Here is a 12255-nt window from a genome sequence, read left to right as displayed (position 1 = left end):
ACTGGTACTTGGGCCCCCTCATGAAGCAGGAGGAGCCTTTCAAAAATCTCCTTAACTCTTCCCTTGCAAAGTTGACCGGATTCTTAGTCTGCAAGTGCTTCCGCATACTTGCAGTTCCACACCAGTCCTCTTTATTGGGGTCTACTCTTGAAAGCAGAACCTCTGATAATTGGTTTTCATCCCCAATCCTATTGAGAACAAATGTTTAGCTGTACATTTAAATTAATCTTGGACATATGTACAACATATACATTTGTAACTCTTTTTTCAGTTTGCAGAATGTTTGTTGCTGAGGTTGAAGAAAACTATATCCTCCTGTTCCAGCTCATTACACTGATATCTCAAATATGGCATTTACTAGTTGTCCGAAGCCATGCACATTCACAAATTTGTAACGGACAACGTTAAGGGAAATACTCACAATACAACTACTCGACGAAGTTAAAAAGTAACGGATATAAGTACTTGAGGGGTTTTCGGTGGCAAATAATGTCAAATTTACACTTCTACGAATGAGTCTGATACAGGGTGGATCTCTGTATAACTAATGGGTGATTAGGTTTTAGGATGGCATACAGAGCTCCCAAACATCTTACTTTTTTTCCTAAAGGGTTACAAATTGGGGACGAATATTAGGCTGTGCAGTAGAGGTTGATGGTGTTGCTCCACTTGTACGTGGGCCTCCTCACGAAGCAGGAGGAGCCTCTCTCATTCTCCTTAACTCTTCTCTTGCAAAGTTGACCGGATTCTTAGTCTGCAAGTGCTTCCGCATACTTGCAGTTCCACACCAGTCCTCTTTATTGGGGTCTCCTCTTGAAAGCAGTCTTGCATATGTGGCAAGTAACTTTTCTTGCATTCACCTTTTTTAAGAAAATTAATTTCAAAACATTCAATAAATCCGGTGTCACTATGCATTGTGTCAAATGCTTTATTAAAAATATGCAGAAAATGTTCCCTTTAATTGTTGTTAACGTCTTTACAAAATAATTTGAAAGGAGAAAGTAGGAGGTGAATAACAGAGGTACAACGTTATATCTCAAACTGCAAAAATTGATAAAAAGGGTGGACCAAAGTCTGCATGTACAATGCCAGTGGAAGCGTTCCAGGCACACTGGAAACAGTAAAAAATATACATATATCGTCAAGTGTTACTTTGACTTGTAATGTTTGACCTCATTTAGTCACATCAATCTAATTTTAAACAGTAATTTTCTTCTTTGTTTTGCAGATTAACTACAATACTTCTTTCGGACTCCATATTATATGTTGTTTATTATATTGTTTTGTTAGTTCTAGTTCTAGTTATTTATTGTATTGTTATCTTTTAGTTATAGTTCCAGTTATTGTTTTAATAAAAGTTAATTTAAAAAGTACATACGTCTGTTTTTTTTGTGGGGGTAGCAGTCATCAATAGAAATTATATTTATAATTTGAAGTATAATTCTGAGTCTAACTCATTAGCAACATAGTGTGGTGAACTTTTAACCTCTGTGCTCACGTAAGTGTTCAATGAACAGTTACTATGGTAACAGGCAGAAAGCCGTTTGGGGGTAGGGTTAAAAGTTACTGGCTGTACAAAAACAGTTATATTTACCCAGGATCTTCTACATCATAGACAGGAAAGCAAAGTAAAACAAAACACTGAGTACCAGATTTACAACCCCCTTACACCACTTTTGCGTCCAACCCGCCCCCCCATAACATTGTAAGTATGTGAGCTTCAACAACCACCCTCAAGCCCCGGGAACCACCACCCACTGAAATTTGTGTATTACAGGAGGCAAACTGGTGGCCTATGTTTATATTTATTCACATGCCACCTTGTGTGATGCACCACTAGGATACAGGAGGCCTTCAGCCCAAGAGCCGAAGCATCAACTTGACCGAGACCCGGGATAAAAGCTGAAAGATCTCAATCAGAGCCTAAATATCCCGAACCCGATGTACGGAGTGAAAAACCCGAAACTGTGTCAAGTCCAGAACCGCTCTGATGCAGAGGAGCTTCTGACAGGGTCACAGGTGCGACTTCGGCACGTTGATGGACAACCCCAGCAGGTGCAAGAGGTCGACCGTAATCTGGAGGTGGGAGACGACTGTCTGGGGCGAGCCCGCATTTAACAACCAGTCGTCGAGATAGGGGAAGACTGGAACACCTGATCGGCGCAGATAAGTGAATAAACGTGAATAAATCGTTCTACTTTTCTACAAGACTATAGAATATTGTCCATATACCACAACAATCTGCATTTCAATATGCATGGCATCTATTAAAGAGATAGTGTACATTTTACAGATGAAGGAAACCGAGTCTTCCTCATGAACTTTAGACTCTGCATCGGTACTTACTTGTAATTACTAAAACCTCTCAATAAACACAAGGGCTCTTTCTAGAACCACCCAATATCTATACACATAAACTTGATATATAGCTCAAAAAAGAAATGCTTTGTTTTTTTCAGCGACCAAATGCGTGGATCCTACGCGCATATTGCGACTTCTTTTGTAAAAAAAAAAAAAATGGCTTACCCTATGTCACCCCCTGAGCAGGCCTAGGGGGTCAGGGTGTGTCTAAGCTGCCCCTGTTCATGTTTTGCCAACATATTTCACAGACTTCTTCATCCTTGCTTCTACCGAGGCACAAAATGGCTGCCAAGAGTTCCTGGTTTCGAATGTTTACAACCGCTTGACAGCCAATTAGAATTCAGCGCGTGATCGGAATGGTGCGCTTATCCTACGAGGCCAATCCTCGCACAATCTGCGGATCCTCCGCGCCCATAGATATATGAATGACGTAATCATAATTTTCAAAGAAACTACGGAACAGATTGACACCATATATGCCAAAAGGCACAAGTCAGAACTGAGGACTACCTCGCTGCCAAATGTGGTGTAATTCCGTTCAGCCGTTCGAGCTGTAGCCGTGGCTAAAGGTCCTATGAGAAATTGCATGGGAAAATGCGTTTTGGGACCCCCCTTTTTTCTTGTCCCCCGCTTCAACAATCACCCCCAAACTTTCAGGGAAGGAGAGGAACTAAGCTGGCCAGAATTTTGGAGAATTTCAAAACGATTCATCAATCAACGCCAAAGTTATTGGCAATAGAATGTTGCGGTTTTCCTATGGATAATAGGTCCTAACTATAACTACCTACTGGTGACCGCCAGTAGGAGATATATATATATATATATATATATATATATATATATATTACCTACTGGCGATAGCCAGTAGGTATATATAGTTAGGATTTTTTCTCTATGGGACTTTTGAAAACTCTATGTCTAATAACTTTGGCGTTTGTGGACGGAATCGGCACATTTTGTTTCTGAGCAGCCCCTGAAAATTTGGGGGGGTTTCGTCAAGGCGGGCCGAGAAAAAAGGGGGGTCCCAAAACGCGTTTTTCCCATTCATTTTTCCATAGGGCGTGTGGCCTCACTTTTAGCTTGAACGGCTGAATGGATTTGCACAAAACTTGGCGAAATTGTAGGGACTGTTAGCCCGATGTGACTTTGCTGGGTCTCAATATATGTGCTCCAGTGGATTTTGAGAAATTAACGTTTAAAAAAAACAGATACATCTGTGACAGCGTCCCGGGTAGCGCTCCGGTTCGCGTACTTTTCGCGTTACGGAACTTTGCAAAGCGAAGCTGATTGGCTCTCCGGTGTCTGTCAACATTCTAAACAGTCCGGAACGGCCGCCATCTTGTCTCTCGAGAGACAAGAGGAGGAGAAAAACGAAGGGGGAATTTAATGAAAGGGGGCAAGGTATACCCCTCTTGACCCCCTAGGAATGATGTTGGGGTTATTAAAGGGTCCCGTGGGGCAAATAAAAAAAAATTGATTTTTCGCGGTAGAAGCGCTTCCCGGTTCGCGAACCGGGTCGCGAAATGGGAATTCGCCATTTTGTGTTTCGTTTTAATTAAATTACAAGATGGAGGAAAAACAATGTGAGAAATGGGTATAAGGGGGTACAGGAGACGTATCCTGACCCCCTATGTTTTCTGAGGGTGGCTGAGGATGCTCATATATGTTGATACATGTCTTCCAGCGGCTGCGCGTGAGCGTTTTTTTTTTTTTGCTGCGTGACGTCTGTTAACGTTCGATTCGAAGGAAATCAGGAAGTGTTGACTGCCATTTTGTCACTGCGAGTAAATATATAGTTAAAAATAATTGTTATAAATTAATCCGTATTGATAAACATTGTCTGCGCCATCTTGCCTTTTTTCTAATGCCACACTTTTGTCGTGCACGGCAGCCATTTTAGATGCCTTGACCAGACCCACTCTCTGCACGCCGCCGATCCTCAGCATGGCTCCCCACCCTCGCAAGCATCTCCCCCACGCACTGTTCACCCCCGCTCTCTCTCTCATGCATGGGCCATAAACCTCCCCCCATCTGCGCTGCTCTTCCATGAGAATCACACCCTGTGCCCGCCCGACACCTCCCTTTCACCCTATTCACTACCGCATCCTCTGACACTCCTCTTCCACTGTGTCTGATTGTCCAGGCCGGTCCCAGGCTATCACCTAGCCATGCGGATGTAGTTTATGGCCCCAACTGTAAAGAATCACCCCTCTTCAAAGGAGTTACAGTAGATCAAGGCCCCAACCCCATGAGATCCGTCACACCACACGCGTTCCTACTATCTGATAACGATCCAGTATTGTGATTGGGGAGGGGATTCTCACTGTAAGGGTGTGTGGGACCGAGCCTGAAGCGGAAGATTCCAGGGATGCCTTTTTGTACATCAAAGTCTTCACAATTATGTGTCACATTAAAAATATATAGCACTCCAACAAAGTAGTAGGATTATAACACTTTAATAACTTATAAATATATACAACGCTCCAACAAAGTAAACACGTTAAAAAAAAAATTTTTAAACAACTATTTACATGGCAGCCTGCTGCAACATCCATCTCAAAGCAACAATGGGCTGCTTTGGTTTGTCTTTTAGTCGGCAAAATCCGTCGGCCTGTGAGGTGGCGTCAGCAGCGGTCCGTTGTGCGAATAGGCCGAAGGCAGCACAACGCGCCGAGATCCGGACGGCACCCAGGTGGTGTCAAGTAAGTTGCCGCACTGGTCTGGCCATCCTACAATGCTGCGCAGAAAAACGGCGTGGGGCGCCCGGGGGGGGGGGGGGGGGGGGAGAGGCGGCGCGAACGGGCCTCCCCGCCTCCCCGGGTGGAGGCTCCGCTGCTGCAGTGGGGCGCCCTTTAGCGTTTCAGTCGCCATTCAGCAGTTTAGCGCCCGCTTTTGCGGCACTGTGCCTCATCCGCCATTCAGCTGAGTTGCGCTCACTCTTGCGGTGCAGCGATAGGCGGCTGCCACAGGACTCTTAAAATGGCGGCCGGCTCTTCGGATTTGGGCATGGTCCACTAAAATGGCCCTGGGACACATTTGAACTCCGACATTTGCCTGCTAGGGCTTGGGCCCCATTCTCGAAAGCGTCCCCTCAGCCTTGAAGATTCTACAAAAGTCATCGGGCCCCCGACTCCCGCAGGCTTCCGGTGGGGAGCGGCTGCCATGATTGCTTGCGGAATGGCCACGACGGAGCTACGAGATGGTGGTGCTCTCATGCTGACGCCAGCTTCAGTCTGAAACATCCAGAAACACTGTAGACTACCAATTCGATGACTTCCGGTGGAGCCCCAACGTGACCTGGTAGGGAAGAACTTGCCCTCCCCTCTTTTGACTGATGGTTCTTGTTGCCTGTCCCCTCTGTTGTTATCTAACGGAACCTTTTTGGATTGCCGAGTGAGAAAAAAAAAGGTGGGGCTTTCATCATTTGGGAAAAAAAAATGTTTCAATCCAATGAAAAGTGTTATTTTTAGGTCATATGATCAAGCCTTCCATCATTAGGAAACCAAAAGTAAAATGAACCAATGAAAAGTTTTATAAACAAGTCACATGACCTGTTATGCGGCTTTGGGCTATAAAAAGCCTACAAAATCCGTTGGCCTGTGAGGCGGCGTCAGTAGCGGACCGATGTGCGAATAGGCCGAAGGCAGCACAACGCGCCGAGATCCGGATGGCACTGAGGTGGTGTCCAGCAAGTTGTCGCACTGGTGTGGCCATCCTACAATGCTGCGCCGAAAGTCGGCATGGGGTGCCCGAGGGGGGGGGGAGGCGGCGCGAACGGGCCTCTCCCGCCTCCCCAGGTGGAGGCACCTCATCTGCAGTGGGGCGCCCCTTTGCGTTTCACTCGCTATCCAGCTGAGTTGCGCCCGCACTTGCTGCTACAGTAGGCCGAAGGCAGCACAACGCGCCGAGATCCGGATGGTACCGAGGTGGTGTCCAGCAAGTTGCCGCACTGGTGTGGCCATCCTACATTGCTGCGCCGAAAGACGGCGTGGGGTGCCGGGGGGGGGGGAGGCGGCGCAAACGGGCCTCTCCCACCTCCCCAGGTGGAGGCACCTCATCTGCAGTGGGGCGCCTCTTAGCGTTTCACTCGCCGTCCAGCTGAGTTCCGCCCGCTCTTGCGGCCCAGTGCCTCACCCGCCATCCAGCTGAGTTCCGCCCGCTCTTGCAGCTACAGCGATAGGCGGCTGCAACAGGACTCTCAAAATGGTGGCCGGCTCTTTGGATTTGGGCCTGGTCCACTAAAATGGCCCTGGGACACCTTGGAACTCGGACGCTTGCCTGCTAGGGCATGGGCCCCATTCCCGAAAGCGTCCCCTCTTTTGACTGATTGTTCTTGTTGCCTATCTCTTCTGTTGTCATTTAACGGAACCTTTTTGGACTGCCGGAAGGGGTTCTGGTCCGACCGCTGGTTGGTGGAGACATTTTGACTATATCCTAGACCTGCCCGGCCTCGCCCAAAATGGCGCCGGTATAAATGGGACTCGTAACTCCTTGTTGTGTACTGGTTGCCCAACCTTGATATCACGAGATACGTATGCAGTTTTGAAGCACATGGCGGGCGGGGACGAGTACTGATTGAACATTTGGACATCCCTATTGATATTAAGTTCTGATGTGTTATTGATTACTGTACTATTGAAAGTTCGAATTAACGTCACCCATGGTACTTGCCCGCAAATGTATATCTAGATAATTTTATTGTAACTGGCCCTGTCGTACTTTAATTATAAAATGTACGTCCACCGATTCCGCAACTGTTAGACACCTTAGTTCTTGCAACCTAATGGCCCGCCCGTTACGTTCTTCTACAGTGTAAATGTCCCCTCATCATATACGATTCCAGTTTGCTCCGTGGCCGAAACATGGTAGTAGTACTTAGATTGGTAAAGTTTTGAATAATAGCCACTGTTTTCGAATCAGTAAAAGGCAAGTGAAATAAAGCAGCCCGATTACATGACGGTTAAAAGGTATAATACGCAGGAAAGCAGTAAAGATAAATGGTCAAGGGCTGTTGTATTTTCCACTCCTGCAACATAAAGTGATCGATAAGAATCCGATATTCATGCCTATCAGCGACTAAGACAGCAGGTCGAGCCTCTTTTGTTCAACGGCTCCCTCATGGGACGAAGAAACCCCCTTTTTCTCGAAATAGGAATATTTTACTTGCAGGACAGTTGTAAATTTCCCGGGAAAATACATTAGCCTGGAACATTGTTAGTGATAAACTGTAAATGCATCTGGGTCCTTTGCTTTACAAGTCAGAGTGAGAAAAAAAAAGGTGGGGCTTTCATCATTTGGGAAAAAAAAATGTTCGAAACCAATGAAAAGTGTTATTTTTAGGTCATATGACCAAGCCTTCCATCATTAGAAAAACAAAAGTAAAATGAACCAATGAAAAGTTTTATTAATAAGTCACATGACCTGTTATGCTTACGTTACGCGCAGCGCGCCGCGCCCTGGATCGCTTCCGGGAAGCTGCGCCTCGCGCACCGGAGCACTTCCGGGTGCGCTAACGCGGTGCGTCATATGACGCATTACGCGACAACGCAGGTCCAGAATATAGTCAAAATGTCTCCACCAACCAGCGGTCGGAACACAACCTCTTTCAGCAGTCCAAAAAGTTCTGTTAAATGACAACAGAAGGGACAGGCAACAAGAACCATCAGTCAAAGAGGGGAGGGCAAGTTCTTCTCTACCGGGTCACGTTGGGGCTCCACCGGAACTGATCGAATTGGTAGTCTACAGGGTTTCTGGATGTTTCAGACTGAAGCTGGCGTCAGCATGAGAGCACCACCATCTTGTGGCTATGTCGTGGCCATTCCGCGAGCAATCATGGCAGTCGCTCCCCACCGGAAGTTTACGGGAGTCGGGGGTCCCGGTGACTGTTGTAGAATCTTCAAGGCTGAGGGGACTCTTTTGGGAATGGGGCCCATGCCCTAGCAGTCAAGCGTCCGAGTTCCACGGTTGCCCAGAGCCATCTTTAAAACACGAAAATGTTTTTACCTACCACGTACTTGACATTTTAAAGCTTTTGATATTTGCTATTAAAAAAAACATTGAAATTCACTGAAAAAACCAAAGGTTATAGACCATATATAGTTAGGAATTAGCATTTACAAAACCTTGAAAATTCACTGAAAAAAACCATGGGTTATAGTCCATATATAGTTAGGAATTAGCATTTACAAAACCTTATTTTACTCACACAAAACCATTGAAATTTCATATATAGTTAGTTGCACTAACTATATATCGCGCACCCGCAATCCACTGCTGATCATGTCACATATTACATCATTCATGACATGATCAGTGACATCACTGATGACATCACTGATGACATCTCATTTGATATTACTGATCACATCACTGATGACATCATTCATGTGATAATACGGTGAACCTCTTCAGACTCTAATATAATCTTAGATACACTCAGAGTAAATAGACACTCACAGACTGTCACTCATCCATGTGGTTACTCACACACCTAGTCAGTCATGCAAAGAATCAATCACACTTCCATTTCCTCAACTATACAGTTATACACACCTTACTTATTCAAACACATATTTACTCTGTTATACAATCCCTGATACAAGTTCACAATGATCCATACAGCCACTCACACATTCACTGGCTCTTATGCACAGTTATTTATATATGTCAACTCTCACATGTACTGTGTTTTACATATGTACTTACTTTGTCATGTAGCACTGAGATATCCATTCACTCACTAATACACTAATGCACACAGTCAACCGCCCATTCAGCTGTTTCCACATGCACTTTTGAACCCATACATCTAGTGAATCAACTGCTCACACATCTATGCACATAGTCACACACCTCACAGCCACCCACACACACACTCACTCTCCCATACAAATACTTGGGCAACCAATCAATAACCCATATACTTAATCATAAAGCTACTGATCAACACATGCAGCAGTTTACAGAACAACAGATATAATGATGCACAAATTAAGACAGTTTAGTCACTAACCCATGCACTCAGTGAGACACATTTAATCACTCACTCATACAGTTAGTCATGCACCTACTAAATCCTTCATCCAGACACTTATACGTCCACTCATTCTTCAATATGTAAGACATATTTTGACTCTTCAGAAACATACAGTCACTGGATGTTGTCATCAGTGATGTCATCAGTGATGTCATTTGAGATGTCATCAGTGATGTCATCAGTGATGTCATCAGTGATGTCATCAGTGATGTCACTGATCATGTCATGAATGATGTAATATGTGACATGATCAGCAGTGGATTGCGGGTTGCGCGATATATAGTTAGTGCAACTAACTATATATGAAATTTCAATGGTTTTGTGTGAGTAAAATAAGGTTTTGTAAATGCTAATTCCTAACTATATATGGTCTATAACCCATGGTATTTTCACTGAATATATATATATATATATATATATATATATATATATATATATATATATATATATATATATATATATATATATATATATATATATATACCTTACAAAGTGAGGAATCCACACAGCCAGCTCTTCATGGAGGTAGGTTTTATTTCAATTAAAGCAAGTAAAAAGCGGGCAGCCGCTCACTGACGCCTCCAGCTCACCAGCACCCCCAACCGTCAACTCCCAGTACATAGGTGGAATGTCTGAGCGGAGATGACAGATGGAAGTACCAAGAGCCAGACCGTTTGGGACCCCATGCCCTTAATCAAGAATAAATACAGAACATAACACACCTCCCCTTTTTCCAATACACACAATTAAATACAATAAATTTTACTCCCCCAGAAGAAGAAGAGATATCTTCTAGAATAGTGCAAAACTACCCAAACATTAAAAAAAAAAAAAAAAGCAAGGCACACTTTGGCCCACATGCATCAAGCACTTTTGCATTCGCAAACGGTGCGATTCCTTAAAATCGGCCGTTTGCGAATGCAAAAGTGCTTTTTCAGATGCATCATTATTTTTGAATGAAATTCGCTGATTTTGCGACTTTCCAGAATGCGATTGCATTTAAGGAATCGCAAATTTGCGATTCCTTAAATGCAATGCATCATTCTGAAATCAAATTGCGAGAACAAGGTTTGGAAGTGCAAATTACCACGAGGTTGAACCTCGTGGTAAATTGCGAAAAATGTTTAAAATGTACTAATTTACATTTTAAACAATGTCATGTTACAGACACACATGTCCTTAGGACATGTGTGTGTGAAACATCCATTTAAAAATACATTTCAGGGGTGCAGGGGGGGGTCCTTTGGACCCCCCCCTGCACCCATGAAATTTTCTAAGTGCCACTCGCAATTTCCATTGATTCCTATGGGCCTTTTGGCCCATAGGAATCAATGGGAATAGCGAATTCGCAATTTTGAAGTCACATAATATTTGCGATTCGGTAAAAATTGCGATTTTTACCGAATCGGAAATATTTTGCACTTTCTATGATGCATCCCGTTTTGCGAATCCATATTTGCGATTCGGTAAAATTCGCAAATTTGGAAACGCAAAACGGGAGTTTGATGCATGAGCCCCTAAGACATCACATAATCCCTGAATTGACCTGGAACTTTGCAGACTTGTTTCTCTAACATGGATGAAGTAGAATGATTGAACCTCTTATTTCCCAATTCAATGCCCTTTGCCTTGACTACTCTGGTGCAATTCCACCATTGGCTATTCTGCAACTTTACAGCACAACCATCCTTTCTAACTCCTTCCACTGAGCAGGACCATATCTCAATCTTTCCATAACACTCCTAGCTTCTGGTAATTTCACACGCATATAATCACCCTTCTCCAGAACCATACTCTTAGTTTCTTTTATGACATCGTATTGTTTCTTACTCGTAATTTGACTATTCTTAATTCTGCTTATCACCATTTCAATGTCATGTGCCCCGACTTCCCTAGATTTAACTCTGGTCCAGTTGTTCAACCAGGCAGGCCTCAACAAATCCTGAGAACCCCTGCCCCTCCACACAGTAAAAGGTGAGATGCCAGTCACACTGTGGGGAGTATTACGATACGACCAAAGCATGGCACTCACCGCATCACCCACATCAATACTTTCAAGTACAGCTCCGCCCACACAATCAGAAATCATTCTATTAGGTCTCTCAACTTGACCATTCCCTTGAGGGTGGTAAAGACTACACCTTTTGTGTTTGATACCAGCTTCATTTAAAAATTCTTCCACTTCTAACTTAACAAACTGCAACCCGTTGTCGGACAACAGCTCTGAAGGAAACCCTTGCCTTGCAAAAACATCCATAAGAAAACTGATGACATTCTTTGTGTTTGGTTCACAAATAAACTTCACATCAAGCCATTTAGACAGATGATCAATCAGCACGATGGTAAAACCTCTGAGCCGGTGGAAGGATTTAGAAGGGTCCATGGCAATCCATACTAACCCTCTCCCACACCTTCTGGGGTACCTCAGGAATGCTCTTCAACAGAGTGACACACTTTAGCCCTTTGACATTCTTCACACAATTAGAACACCTACCAAGCCTGGCCTCCACATCCTTGTCCATTCTGGGCCACCAGAATGTCTCCCTTGACCCCTTTATGGTCCTCATCATACCCAAATAACCTTCATGACTAATATAAATGAGTTTTTCTCTGACAACACATTGAGGTATCAACTTGTCCATTCTGAAAAGCAATCCATCTTCCAAAGAAAGTTCAGACTGAACCTTGCTAAAAGATTGAAGATCAACAGTAAGGTAACCTTCTCGTGGCCAACCATTTTTGGTGTACTCCACCACTCTTCCCAGCACCAAGTTTTGGTCTAAGACAGATCTCCACTCCCCTTCCCTAACACACTTGATGTGTAAAGAGACTACCCTGACTACTAAACATTCCATATC

This window comes from Lissotriton vulgaris, chromosome 12 (genome assembly GCF_964263255.1).
Source record: "Lissotriton vulgaris chromosome 12, aLisVul1.2, whole genome shotgun sequence".
Taxonomy (NCBI): domain Eukaryota; kingdom Metazoa; phylum Chordata; class Amphibia; order Caudata; family Salamandridae; genus Lissotriton; species Lissotriton vulgaris.
Note: the sequence above shows the minus strand (reverse complement) of the source record.